Source organism: Misgurnus anguillicaudatus, chromosome 4 (assembly GCF_027580225.2).
Source record: "Misgurnus anguillicaudatus chromosome 4, ASM2758022v2, whole genome shotgun sequence".
In the NCBI taxonomy this organism is placed as follows: Eukaryota; Metazoa; Chordata; class Actinopteri; order Cypriniformes; family Cobitidae; genus Misgurnus; species Misgurnus anguillicaudatus.
Window position 1 is genome coordinate 6953597 of NC_073340.2, and position 12519 is coordinate 6966115.

At 37.9% G+C, this 12519-nt stretch overlaps 1 long non-coding RNA gene across 1 annotated transcript; it reads left to right on the forward strand.

Moving 5' to 3' along the window:
* The first annotated feature begins 320 nt into the window (after positions 1-320).
* Positions 321-9039, forward strand: LOC129420538 (uncharacterized). Its single transcript, XR_012369200.1, has 3 exons — positions 321-1162; positions 8369-8456; positions 8586-9039. It is a non-coding gene; the product is annotated as an uncharacterized lncRNA (long non-coding RNA).
* Positions 9040-12519: the final 3480 nt, after the last annotated feature.

Below are 12519 nucleotides of genomic sequence, written 5' to 3' on the forward strand. Positions count from 1 at the left end.
CACTAGGGGGCGCTGGGGCGCCGCACCCTTAAGCTGGCCATAGAGGAAACCTAAGGAAGGTGTTTTGGACTTTTTAAAATTAATTAATTAAATTATAAAATAATTAATTAAATTATAAAATAAAAAATAAAATCGCAAAATATGTCCCAAATTTGAAAATGAAATGCTAAAATAAAAATTAAAACATTATATTAAATTATTTCATTTTCATTTTTAACGTGATGAAGCATCATTCCGGCCAAATTGAAAAATTAAATTAAATTGATTATTTGACAGTTCATTTTCAATATAACCTTGAGACAAGACTGACAATATTAAAATTAAAAGGCAAGCTTGAAAAGGAATCTGTAAATACATTTTTTAAAAGGCTTTTTATTCATGCCCAAGCAATAATAGGGACAAAATTAAAATGTAAAGTTCAGTTTTAATTTTATGTTCTGTTTTTCTTTTTCATTTTCGTTTTAATTTTCGTGTTCATTTTTATTTTCAACTTGTATGCAAATTCAATGTTAATAAGTGGGCGGGGCTTACTTGCTTAAAAAAAGGGGATTGGCTGAAGCAGTGTTGCCAACTCAGTGACTGTGTTCCTTGCCAACTAAGCAACCTTATAGGTCCTGTCCGGGTGTGCCTCATAAGCAGTGTTGAACTACTTCATATTTTGGGCGAACGTGAACTGAACGTACTGTATTACTGCCTGATGAACGCAAGGTGAACTCGTTCATTCTGGGGCTTGTGAACGGCACGTTCTCTCACTTTAACGTCATTCAGTAGGGTGCCAGATTTCTATAGAGTCTTCCAGGCGAAAACCCGTCTAAAACACACTGTAAACAGGCCTTAATGTGTAGCGGAAAAAAACACCCAATCTGGCAACACTGCCACCAGGCTGCATGCGTCATCAAAACAACACTGACTGGACGCTGCTATCCAAATCCCTGCTGCGCCACTCGCATAGTTTAACATTAGATAACATAACATCATATTTGTCCTAAATCGTTAACGATTAACAAAGGCTGCTTACACATATTCTGGATCTTGAAATAGACAAGCTCACGCTATTTAACGTGCACGTGCGGTGTGCAATACCTGAGTTGTCATACACTCAACGCCTCGCAGCGCTTCTCGCCCGGAAAACCCCCTTGAAGCACCCGGCTAGCCTTTCAAGGTATGTGCAAGCAAATACAAAAATTAAAAGACAGTCAATGCTCGTAAACCCTGGTTGGATAAAGATTTAAAGTTGGATATGAATATGAAATCTGATGCATTTAGCTTCAGTGTTAAAACTGATAAAATCATTCCTGTCTGTGGTTCTATATGGGCTATATGGCAATATATTTTTTTTAAATAATATGGGGAAAAAGAACTATAAATAAATTAGTTCATTTTTGGAACTGTGAACTAGTTCAAAATTTGGAAATATGAGCTATGAACTGAACTAGTTCATTTTTAAATTTGTGAACTGTGAACTGAACTAGTTCATGTAGAAAGTGAACTTTCCTAACACTGCTCATAAGCCTTGAAAAGTGAAGCCTCTGGCTAGTGATGGGAGAAACGAAGCTTTTCGAAGCTTCGAATCAATTGAACCAATTGCTTCGAAAATTGATTCAGTTTTTCGAAGCAGTTCGAAACCCACACACGCTGGCGACCCCTGCTGGTCAAAATAGTGTAAAAGCAGATGTGTCGAAACATTTTACACTTTTTTTTACAAAATAATAGCAAGATTTTTATTAAAATATGTTAAAAAAAAGTAATTAACTTAATTAAGACATAGTTAAAAGTGTATTATGTGTTTTTAGTTTTATTTAGGGCAAACAAATGAATAAAACTAACTACCCTTTTAATTATGCACATTTTTGTCATTAAATATGTCTATAAACAAAAAGTAGACAACATGGCAGTGTTATCAGTCAGAAGTATAAATGTTTTATGAACTTTCCTAATAAAACTGACCCGAGTTCACCTAAACTTATTAGACACTGGTCATGTGATCAACTCCCCCTACTGGTGAACCATCGGATTTTCGAAACGTTTCGAAACAGTTATGACGTAATGAAGCCTCGTTTGCTAAAATCACGTGACTTGGGCCAGTTTGAAACAAGCTCCGAACCACTGATTCGAAACAAAAGATTCGTAAATGTTTCGAAGCCTCATGAAGCAGTGCTTCGAAAGCGACCATCACTACCTCTGGCTCTGTGATCGCCCCCTGGTGGCTGGCTGCAGTACAAGTCATAACCCCGCCCTCTCCATTCAAACTAATGGGACTCTGCTCTAAATAAAAAAGTATTTACACTTCCAATAAAAGTTTCCAAAAGGTGGTTTTGGTACTTTCAGGTAGTTGTTAGGTGTGTTCGACATCGGCTGTGGCTGAATGTAACCGATTGGCGAGATTAGCCGCGTGCAGGCGGGGAGGAGCTGAAAACGGAGACGTGAAGTCGGACGCGCTGTGGTTCCCGTAGCTTGCTGCATTTACGTCATGCACGTGCCGTGTGCTTGCTTAATTTCATTAAACATGATTTGTAAGATGTAAACTACATAAAAAGTGAATTATACTGTTTTGAATGTCCGTGTATGAGCACGAGTGGAACTGAAGAGGCTTACAGCATCTGTTTTTACAAGAATAAAGTTCAAAATAAGCATTAATTATTTAAATACCAATGTAGTTGGGTCTATGTTTTTTATCCATTTTATTTTGATGAAGATGAAACAATATAACATCACGACTACATGAAAATAGCTTTAACTGTTATAAAAATACAGATTTGTGAGCATTTGTGGAACTGAGGGCGTGAAAATAAGCACGAAACACACGTGATTGTTGTCATGTGGTGAATCCGACCAATGGTGAAACAGCTGTGTCGTCATTACAGCCCGTGCAGCTCCTCTTCGCGAACTGCGCTGGCTTACTCAGGCGGCTGATCTCGAACCGCTCTCGCGGTACTTAAAAACCATATGACGCAGTCACGTGCCTGCAGCGCCAGCTGAAGTTGGACAAAAGTACTAACCGGAATGCACTGCTTCAAGTCAGCCACCGATCGGTCTGCGCAGCGCCGCATGAAGTCGAACACACCTGTTGACTTTAGGGACCCTTAATGCGAGTCCACGCGGATACAACTTTATTGTTATTTTCGACGAGGCATTTGTTCAAGAGATCAGTTTAGCAACTAGTCAGACCATTAAAAAAACGAAACCGGAAGTAAGGTTCGGATCCAGACGTGTATCACGTGCGTCCGATGAAACCGTCTATTGCTCTAGCGACTTTTTGCGTGTGATGATTTTGATGTTTTAAATAGATACACATTTGAGGTAGTTTTTTTCTTGCTTTATTGAGTAATTCCATTTTAACATGATAATCTTATAGAACATGATGCATTGCTATGTCTGTTAATTGCCACTTTTGGACAGAGATTATTTAGATTACATAATCCATTTCTAGCAATTCTGATATGTGTGTATATGTATGGAGCCTATATATTGCTGGGCGCTGGTGTTGCAGTGGTACGTTCTATTGGTTTTCACTTCTTGTCAATATAAGTTCTTTGATCACAGTTCCTGCACATGCCACAGATCCACCCTCGCACACAATATCACATGCATCCACCTGAAGTTCACAAGTGTGCTTTGGATGGACAAAAAAACCACAAGGTAGTGAAGATGAGATTAAGTTCACTGAAAATAAGTCCTACAGTGGTGCTACCTGTAGTCCCCACTTGGACAGATGAAGAACTTAAAGTGGATTTAGGACTGCTTGAGGAAAACCAGGAAGAGGAGATAGACAAATGGAGAGTGAACAGTTATATTGCAGAAAAGTATAGTCAGAGTATGACTATGTTCACAGATGCATCCAAAAGAACTGATAGTAGGGTGGGGGTGGCACATGTGGTACCAGAACTGGGTTTGGCTATAGCAAAAAGGCTAACAGATGGCTTGGCAGTTTACACAGGAGAACTTATGGCTATGGTTTACCCTATTATAGGTAGATAGCTGGGAGTGTAACAGACAAGCAGTTATAGTATCTGAAATTTTACAACTGGCTAGTGGAATGCAAAAGGCAGGTTTTAAGTGTTCTTTCTTGTGGGTTTCAGCGCACAAGGGGGTGGAGGGGAATGAGTAAATATGCTGCTGCAGATAATGATTGTGTGGAGGTGGAGATTAAACTCAGCAAGGCAGAGGTTAAAAGTATAAAGCAAGAACTTATGAGAAATGACAGTATATCTGGGAGAAAGGAGCATAATGTGAGGAATAACATAGACTAAGTGTAAGCACTAAAAGATCCAGACATGAGGAAGTGGCAATTTCGGTGGAAAAAAGTGGAATTTCTGAAAAACACTTTGGAAAAGTCAGGCCGACTACCAAAACACACTTGTAGCCAATCACCAGTAAGGGGCGTGTATTCTAACCAACATTGTTGCCTGGGTTGCGTATGTGTGGGGCGGGTCTATCAAAAAAAGGTCCAGATTCTATTGGGGTAGGGGCGTGATTGTTTAGGTGATTTCAAATATCAACACTGGCTTTCAAATAGGGCTGTCACTTTTCGTTCGAAAATCGATTGCACAATCGATCGGACCAACCAAAAAACGTTTCGAAAACGAAAATAGGCAATCGATTTTAACCAAATATGTACACTATTAATTTAAAAAGAATTAAACAGTTAAAAATATAGATGTAACAAAACTCACAAACAAGCAGAAAAAGAAAATAAAGAATTCCGAAAGTGCAGTAGGTGTGCGAAAGCTAAACAGAAAATACCCAGCAATTTTACCCACCTATTTTCACGCTTTCAATCGCTGCATCTAGTGTTTTGCAAAGAAAATGGAGGACAACGTCAATAAACCTGTGCAACATGAGACAGCGTCGAAATTGTGACCTTACAGGAGATGATGAGTTATGACAAGGAGCCACCCTTGCGAGCTGACAGCGACCCGCTTTTGAGATGGAAGATTGGCAGTACGAAATACGCAGCTGGCAACGAAGTACCCGAGTTTCCCTGGGACATCAGTGCGGTCGGAGTGCGTCTTCTCAACAGATGGACATATAGTGAATGAAAAGCGCTCTGCTCTTGACCCCTAAAATGTTGATCGACTTGTTTTCCTCACCAATAATTTGTAATGGCCCTAGTCTTTTTGCGCATTTCATTATGCCTGCCTAGTGCCGCCTAAGTGTCGGTTACGTTTAATAAAAAAATACACAGCATGTTCTCAACTTCAAGTAAGTCTATTTAAAGTTTCATTTTTGAACAGTTGTTTGAAATGGATCGAATCATTATTTAAAATCATTTTTGTATTGCCTAAATCATAAAAGCAGCCGGTTGAACCTGCAGTAATGTTTTTCATTTATGGCAGCAGTCCACTCTGCATATTTTTTTAGAGAATGTTGCACTACTGTTGCTGTTTTTTATTCTGCACGAAACTTAATGACAATGAATAAGAAATATTGCTGACTTGTGCGTTTCAGGCGCTCTCTTTACATTTGTCTGTTATTTGGCGTTAAATGGAAACGTCTTTTTTAGACATGGAAAATCGATTTTACAATCGATTCAATGAACACTTATATATTAAAAATCGAAAATGATTTTTTCACAAAAGTGACAGCCCTACTTTCAAACATTGTGCACTATGCCTTTAAAGCTCAGGTAGAGGCAAATGAAGTTGTTTTTGAATTGAGAAACATTTTACAGAAAAAAAACTGTAAAAATTTGTTTTTTTGTTTTCCTTTTTAAGGGTTACAGGGCTTCTAAAAATAATCTAATTTATAGTAAAACTGCGATTCCTGTTCCACCCTCCAGTCCAGCTGTTGCGGTAATACACCTAGTAGAGTCAACTGCCAATTAAAAACTAAAGAAGAAGAAGTTGTTGACAGTTGTGTTGGATTGAACGCAGTGTGATGGCGAAGAAAACATTCACTAACAAACTCGTACTGGCCGGGCGGCGGGCCCTGGAGGCGTGTCTATGTGTTTCTGTACTTTGTTTAACATCAAACATTCAATCAACAATCATAAACTTTGCATTATTTGAAAGCTTAAACACTCAAGATTCATGTTCTGAGCTTGTTTTTGCAATCAATACACTGGAGTGAAAAGGGTTAAATGAAATGCAGACGACCGCATATAAATAGGGATATCGGTACTCACATTTCTTTCCATATGGTTCTGATCATTTCTGACGAATCCAAAAAACTTCAGCTTACTTTGCAACGCAAGGGTCCACTCTTCAAATGGCATCCCACGTTTTAATCCAAAACAACGAAAAATAGTGAAAAATCATGCAATATCCTCCTTTGTTTACATTCGCGTCTGTTATGTATGATCGATCATGTTTATTTTCTAAATATCGATTTTTATCTTCTTCTTTTGTTTTTATTGGTGGTTGGCAAACAACTTTCGGGTGCATTTACCACCACCCACTGATCTGGAGTGTGGACTAAAGATCTATACTAACATTAACTGTTAAAGAAAAGGAAAGAAAAAAAGCAGGGAAAAACTATAAATACACATCATCATCATTCTTTTAATTGTTTTTAATCTTCAGGATCTATTAATTAATCTTGTTGCTCCTAAATATTTTAATAGGAAATCCCAACTCTTGTCAAAATCCATCTCTTCCTGCTTCCTTAGACTGTTCCAATGAATATCCCGCCCAATTTTTCTGTTTTGTCCAATCAGATAAGGTTTGACAACTTAAAATGTCCTGGAAGCGCACATTGGATTAGCGAGGTGTCATTCAGCGCACCATAGGCTTTTGACTGGATTATGCCAAAACAAAACCAGCCAATGCATAGCCAGCAAAGTTTTGATAGGCAGGGGTAGTAACCAATCATGAAACAATTACAAGGATTCACTTTACAACTTCAAATCTGTGCAGTTCAAGATGACGCATGCATGCCCAAACGCAACAAGTTACATAGCACGCTGTTGCTAATAACATTAGCTCACTTAAAGGAGCATTTCACCCGTATTAATCTTTATTGGAAGTGTTGGAAGTGGAAATTCGAATTTGGTGCCTGTTTGACCGAGAAAAGGGGTGTTTGTAGTCTCACCCCCTCAACAAAGAAATTGGACTTCCTGCTTTCAATGATGCAAAATTATGATTTTTACATCATTGAAAGAAGGAAGTGCAACACTGAAATCTGTATTTCTCCTGTCTCAGTGGCAACTGAGGAAATGATGCACGACCAGTCAAAAACATGACTGGGGTTCTAGCTATACAAAACTTAATGCAAATGGGTGAAGTGTCCCTTTAAGTCGCTGGTAAGCGATCCGTTTTCTCCAGAGGTTAGATTATAAACATCTCCATTGTGGATCGTCGACTGCAGATGATCTTTTTGTGTTCGGAGTGTTTTTGGAGAAGGTGATTGCACGATCGAGGTGCAAAAAGACCAGACTGTATAAAGATGCGTTGCGGTCACAGAGAGATGCCGGAACAGTTTATGCTGCGCTCCGACAAAAGTTTTTCAGTAAGTTTGTCTTATGTACATTATATAGTTGTAGTATTTGTTTTTTTAATGTTAGCTGCTTTTGATTATAAAAATAACAGTGGAGATGACTAAAAAACGAGTTTTGCATGGTTTCATTTTCTATGACATATGTAAATGTATCATATTTATGGCTATATGAATCTGAATAATATACAAAAACAAGACAATCAGCGGCGAGCGCAGCGCATACGGCGTCCTATGTGAAAGCTGCATAAAACCTATAAACTACCCGTGCAATGATTTCTATAGAAAAAAATCTATTATCTGAAATTACAACAACATCATTTTCATTATGCATTATTTGTTTATTATGTAAATATAGGGACATGGCTACAAAGGCTTTGCAGTACAATAGGTAGGAAAGGTAGTCACACATCTGTGGCTACTCTGGGGATACCAAAGATTAATTTGACATCTTAAAAAATTCTTGTGAAATGTCAGCTGTAAATGCATCCCAGACCTCCATGATAGCCTCACTGAGACCACTTCTTTATCATAAAGATAAAGAAAGGTTTACACCTTTGCCCTAAGATTTACTCTTGACTCAAGCTTTGATTAAATCATGAACAAAAGGTCACCATCTCGCCTAACGGAATAAAGGCAGGAAAGCCAGTTATTAAGTTTAATTAAGTGAACAGATACATATGAAAATCTTTAATAAAACAAAAACAATGACTTAAGTTATATTTTCACTAGTAAAACTGAATTTTTTCACTAGCAACAGTTTAGTTGAATTTTTACTTTACTTTGCTATTGAAACATTAGATTCAGTTGACATTTTTGCAACACTACTGTGCATGCATTTAAGGTTTTCCAATGATCATTTAGGCCTATTCCCCTTTACTTAAAAAAAACAAAATACTATTTTGACACTTTGATATTAAGACATTATTTTTTCCAGTCATGTTTGGTTTCTGGGTCGAACATTTGAAAGGATGGCTGAATGCTAAGGAACCCATGCTGCACATTTTTATGAAGAGATGATAGCTGTAAGTACTCCAGAAACTACATGGACATGGTCATTGTTTGTACTCTCGCTTTTTGGTTTCTCTCTTTTCGTGCAGTAATTTGAAGAATACTTACTGTTTTCTAACCTCAGATAATAAAACCTTTAACAGGATCTGAAGGCATCTGTGGAGAAAATCGGTTTCTTGGAAAGTCTCTAAGCGGAGAAGTGATTGAGAAAATAGTTAACCAGTGTGTCTTCAAGAACATGAAGCAAAACAAGATGTCCAACTATTCTCTGGCTCCAAATCTCATAGACCAAAAGAAATCTGAATTTCTGAGGAAAGGTGAAATATAGATTGTAACTGTCATGTTATGTGACCGGGGAAGAATGATGGAGATTAGGATAAATGATAAACTTTAATATAATAATACAACAACTAACTGGCAGCCGGGGGAAAAACTCACATGTAACAAAGATGTATACAACACGAGATCCGACAAAGGGAGAACGCTTAAATACACATGGATGATAACAAAGAACATGTGGAGCAATAGTTAAACAAATGAGGAACAGATGATGATGATGAAACAATAATTAAATGATTAATTCCAGACTATGACAGTAACACATCCCATATTTTTGGCTTAAAATCCTATTTGAAGTATTGTTTTAAGTGAATATGATTTTGCTGTAACCATTAAAATTCATTAAAGTTTTCTAGGTTTTGTCTTTATCGGGAGTTGCTGGTGACTGAAGAATAATTTCACTGAGGCCCTTGAGCAGCGATTTAATGCTGTATACAAAGACAAAACGAAAGATGTGAAATTCAAATTAATGTGGGATTAATTTAGCACTTTCATTCATAACATTACAGCACACATAACTATTTTGAGGGGTCAGTGAGTGTTGGAGCAAATATGAAAACATAAGTAAAAGATAATGTACATCTAGTCAGTTGTTATTGAAAAAAAACAAACAAAGAAAACATGATGATCAGGTGCACAGTGAAATAGTAATTATATTATATACAGGGCTTGACATTAACTTTTTTGTTCACCAGCCACAGTCGCTAGTGGTTTTCCAAAGTTATTTAGGTTTTCTCAATGTTTTATTTGATTAACGTTTATTTGGGCATGCTAAAATGACTTTATTTAAAATAATTTTACTTGATTTAGCTCAATTTAAAATTAAGACCACATATATCAGCTGGTATACAGGCCTATAGGTATATCTCTACAGGTCATATCATATAGTTAACAGCAATTATAAACATGTAGTTTAGTAAAGCATAACAGCTTTTAATGAATATTATTGGGCCACCCTTAGCAGCAACAACTGCAATCAAGTGTTTGCGATAACTTAAATAAGAACTAACTTTTTTAACAGCTGAATTAAAAAAAATTTATTAAATCATGTAAGGGCAAGCAGACGTGCCTAAAATATAAAAGCAATGCGTTAAATTAAATGTTAAGCATTTTTCTCCCACAGAAACCGTATATGGATATGGCAAGATAAAATTGAGTATGCACCTAATTAATAAAATGTTATACTTTAAAGGTGCAGTGTGTAATTTTTAGAAGGATCTCTTGACAGAAATGCTAAGTAATATACAAAACTATATTATCAGTGGTGTATAAAGACCTTTCATAATGAACTGTTTTGTTTTTATTACCTTATAATGAGATGTTTTTATCTACATACCGAGGGTCCCCTTACATGGAAGACACCATTTTGTGCCGCCATGTTTCTACAGAAGCCCTTAATGGATAAACCTTTCTATTAAGATGTCTCCAACAATGACATGTTTGTCCAGTGTCGGCTACTGTAGCTTCTCTATGCGTTTCAAAAGCAAGGGGTGAGCTGTGAACTGAGCTGTTGGTTGGAATTTGCAACCTCACCACTAGGGGCCGCTAAAATTTACACACTGCATCTTTAAGCAAACTGTAATTTTAATGCATTGGCTAATCTGCTTGCTCTTGCATAGTATGTTTTAATAATAAAGTGTATACAGAATTTAATATTTTAATTAATGCGTTAAGCCACATAAAAGCTTGATTTCATAGACAAGGCTTAGCTTAAAACACAACTACTGTAAAACATGTCTTTAGAAATTACAGTATTACTGTGTATTACTGGCAACTAGCTGCCAGTAACTTACTGTAGATTTTACATTAATATTATTTACTGGCAACAGTTTGCTCAAAGTTAAATGAACATGAAACATCTTCAGACTTTTTTTCTACAGTAAGTTACTGGCAACCAGCTGCATAATTACAGCATTTTTTTTACAGTGTAGGCATTTAAATTAAATTAAGATGTTTAAGCATCTTTAATAAACATCCCGTAGAAAGATGTTACTCGTGTATATCCGCGCGGCCAATAGAAATGGGGCATCCAAACAAGCAAAATGGACTAAAGCTTACACTTGGGATTCTCAGAGCTTTATAATACAAGTGTATGCTCCTACAGACACATCGGAAGGAAAGCCGTGTCATGGAAACACGTAGCAGTTCAAGTTGGCATGTCAGGTGTGTTTTAAGTCAAGCAGCATTGTTGTAGGTAAAGTTACGTGAAATGGAGACGAGCAACAGTCTCTGTATTCCTCATCGACTATTTAACGCAAATATAAACACTGTAGTAATTTATTGAAAACCCCGCCTACTGTGGTCTGGCCATCAGAGCACAAATCGCTTGGCTGCGCGGAACCCAGCGGCGAGCGCAGCGCACACCGCATCCTATGTGAAAGCCGCATAAGTTTACAGACTTTCAACCCACTTTCTATTGTTACAATGTCTGTAATATATGTAAATTAACAATATTTAGATGATGCAAAACACACCAGTTTGCATTGTCCAGCAGAGTATTGTGGACAAACAAATGGGAATATAAAAGCGTAAACGTTGTCCATTCAAATATTATTATTTATTGTAAAAACTATGAGGCAGTGATTACAATATGGCAGTTTTTTAAGTCCATCTATAGTTGCCATCATCTGAAGTCTTTGGGGGCGTTGGCATCATCTGAAGTCTTCACATGTGAGGCTGGATCCATACTTGTGCTTCTGTAACCTATATTGGGCATCCCGATATAGGAAAGCAAAAGCAGAAGGGTTAGCAGAGCTGCTGTTCATATTATTTCAAGCAAAAAATTAACTTTCATTACTTGAGAAGTGAACAATAAGAGGTGTTTTATGTGAACGCTTGGCTAAAAGATAGGATTTTTTCTAGATTCACACTGGGAGAGTTTAAGAGTTGTAAGGCTGAAAATAAGGGTGCACTCTGGGAAAACAGGAATTAATGGCACAACCCCTATTCCCAGATCTACCATCTGCATTCCTGTGCTCACTGACTATTGGCAGAGTTGTTTGTCAAGTACAGTGGGGGTTAAAGGTGGTCTTCTAATCGTCAGTTTGAATGTATCATGTTGGGTTTGGTCACATGGTCAAGGGGAGGGATAATGTTAGGGTATGCTCAGCCTTTCTGCCTTTTCCATTCCATTTTTCCATTTTTGGGCTGGTCTCCATGAGCTCTGCTCTTCTGTTCATTCTCTATGGTCTTTTTCTTGCCATTAAGGGGGCGTGCACACCAAAGCTTTTAAACGCGGCTGAAAAAGCCTGGACAACGTCTAATGCCAGCTGTTTTTCAGCTGAGTGCAAGCTTTCTTCAGCTAAGCGCTTTGGTAGCTCTGATACGTCAGCTGTGAGACAGTTGGTTGCTGTGATACTTGTCCCACCCCACCTCCACTGTGATTTGACGGCCGCGTGAGAACTGACATTGACGAGCGGAGCTTTTCTTCCAAAGTTGAACATTTTTCAACTCTCGGTGCTGAGCGCGGAAGAAACCCACTAGCTGTTGGCTTATTTGAAAAACGCAGAGTTTTCATTGAAATGAATTGAAAACATGCGCCGGCCGCGGGCGTAAAAGCGTTGGTGTGCACGCCCCCTGATACTTCAGCTGTGAGACGGATGGTTGCTGTGATACTTGTCCCCACCCCTCCTCCACTGTGATTGGACGGCCGTGTAAGAACTGACATTGACGAGCGGGGCTTTTCATCCAAAGTTGAACATTTTTCAACTCTCGGCGCTCAGCGCTGAGCGTGGAAAA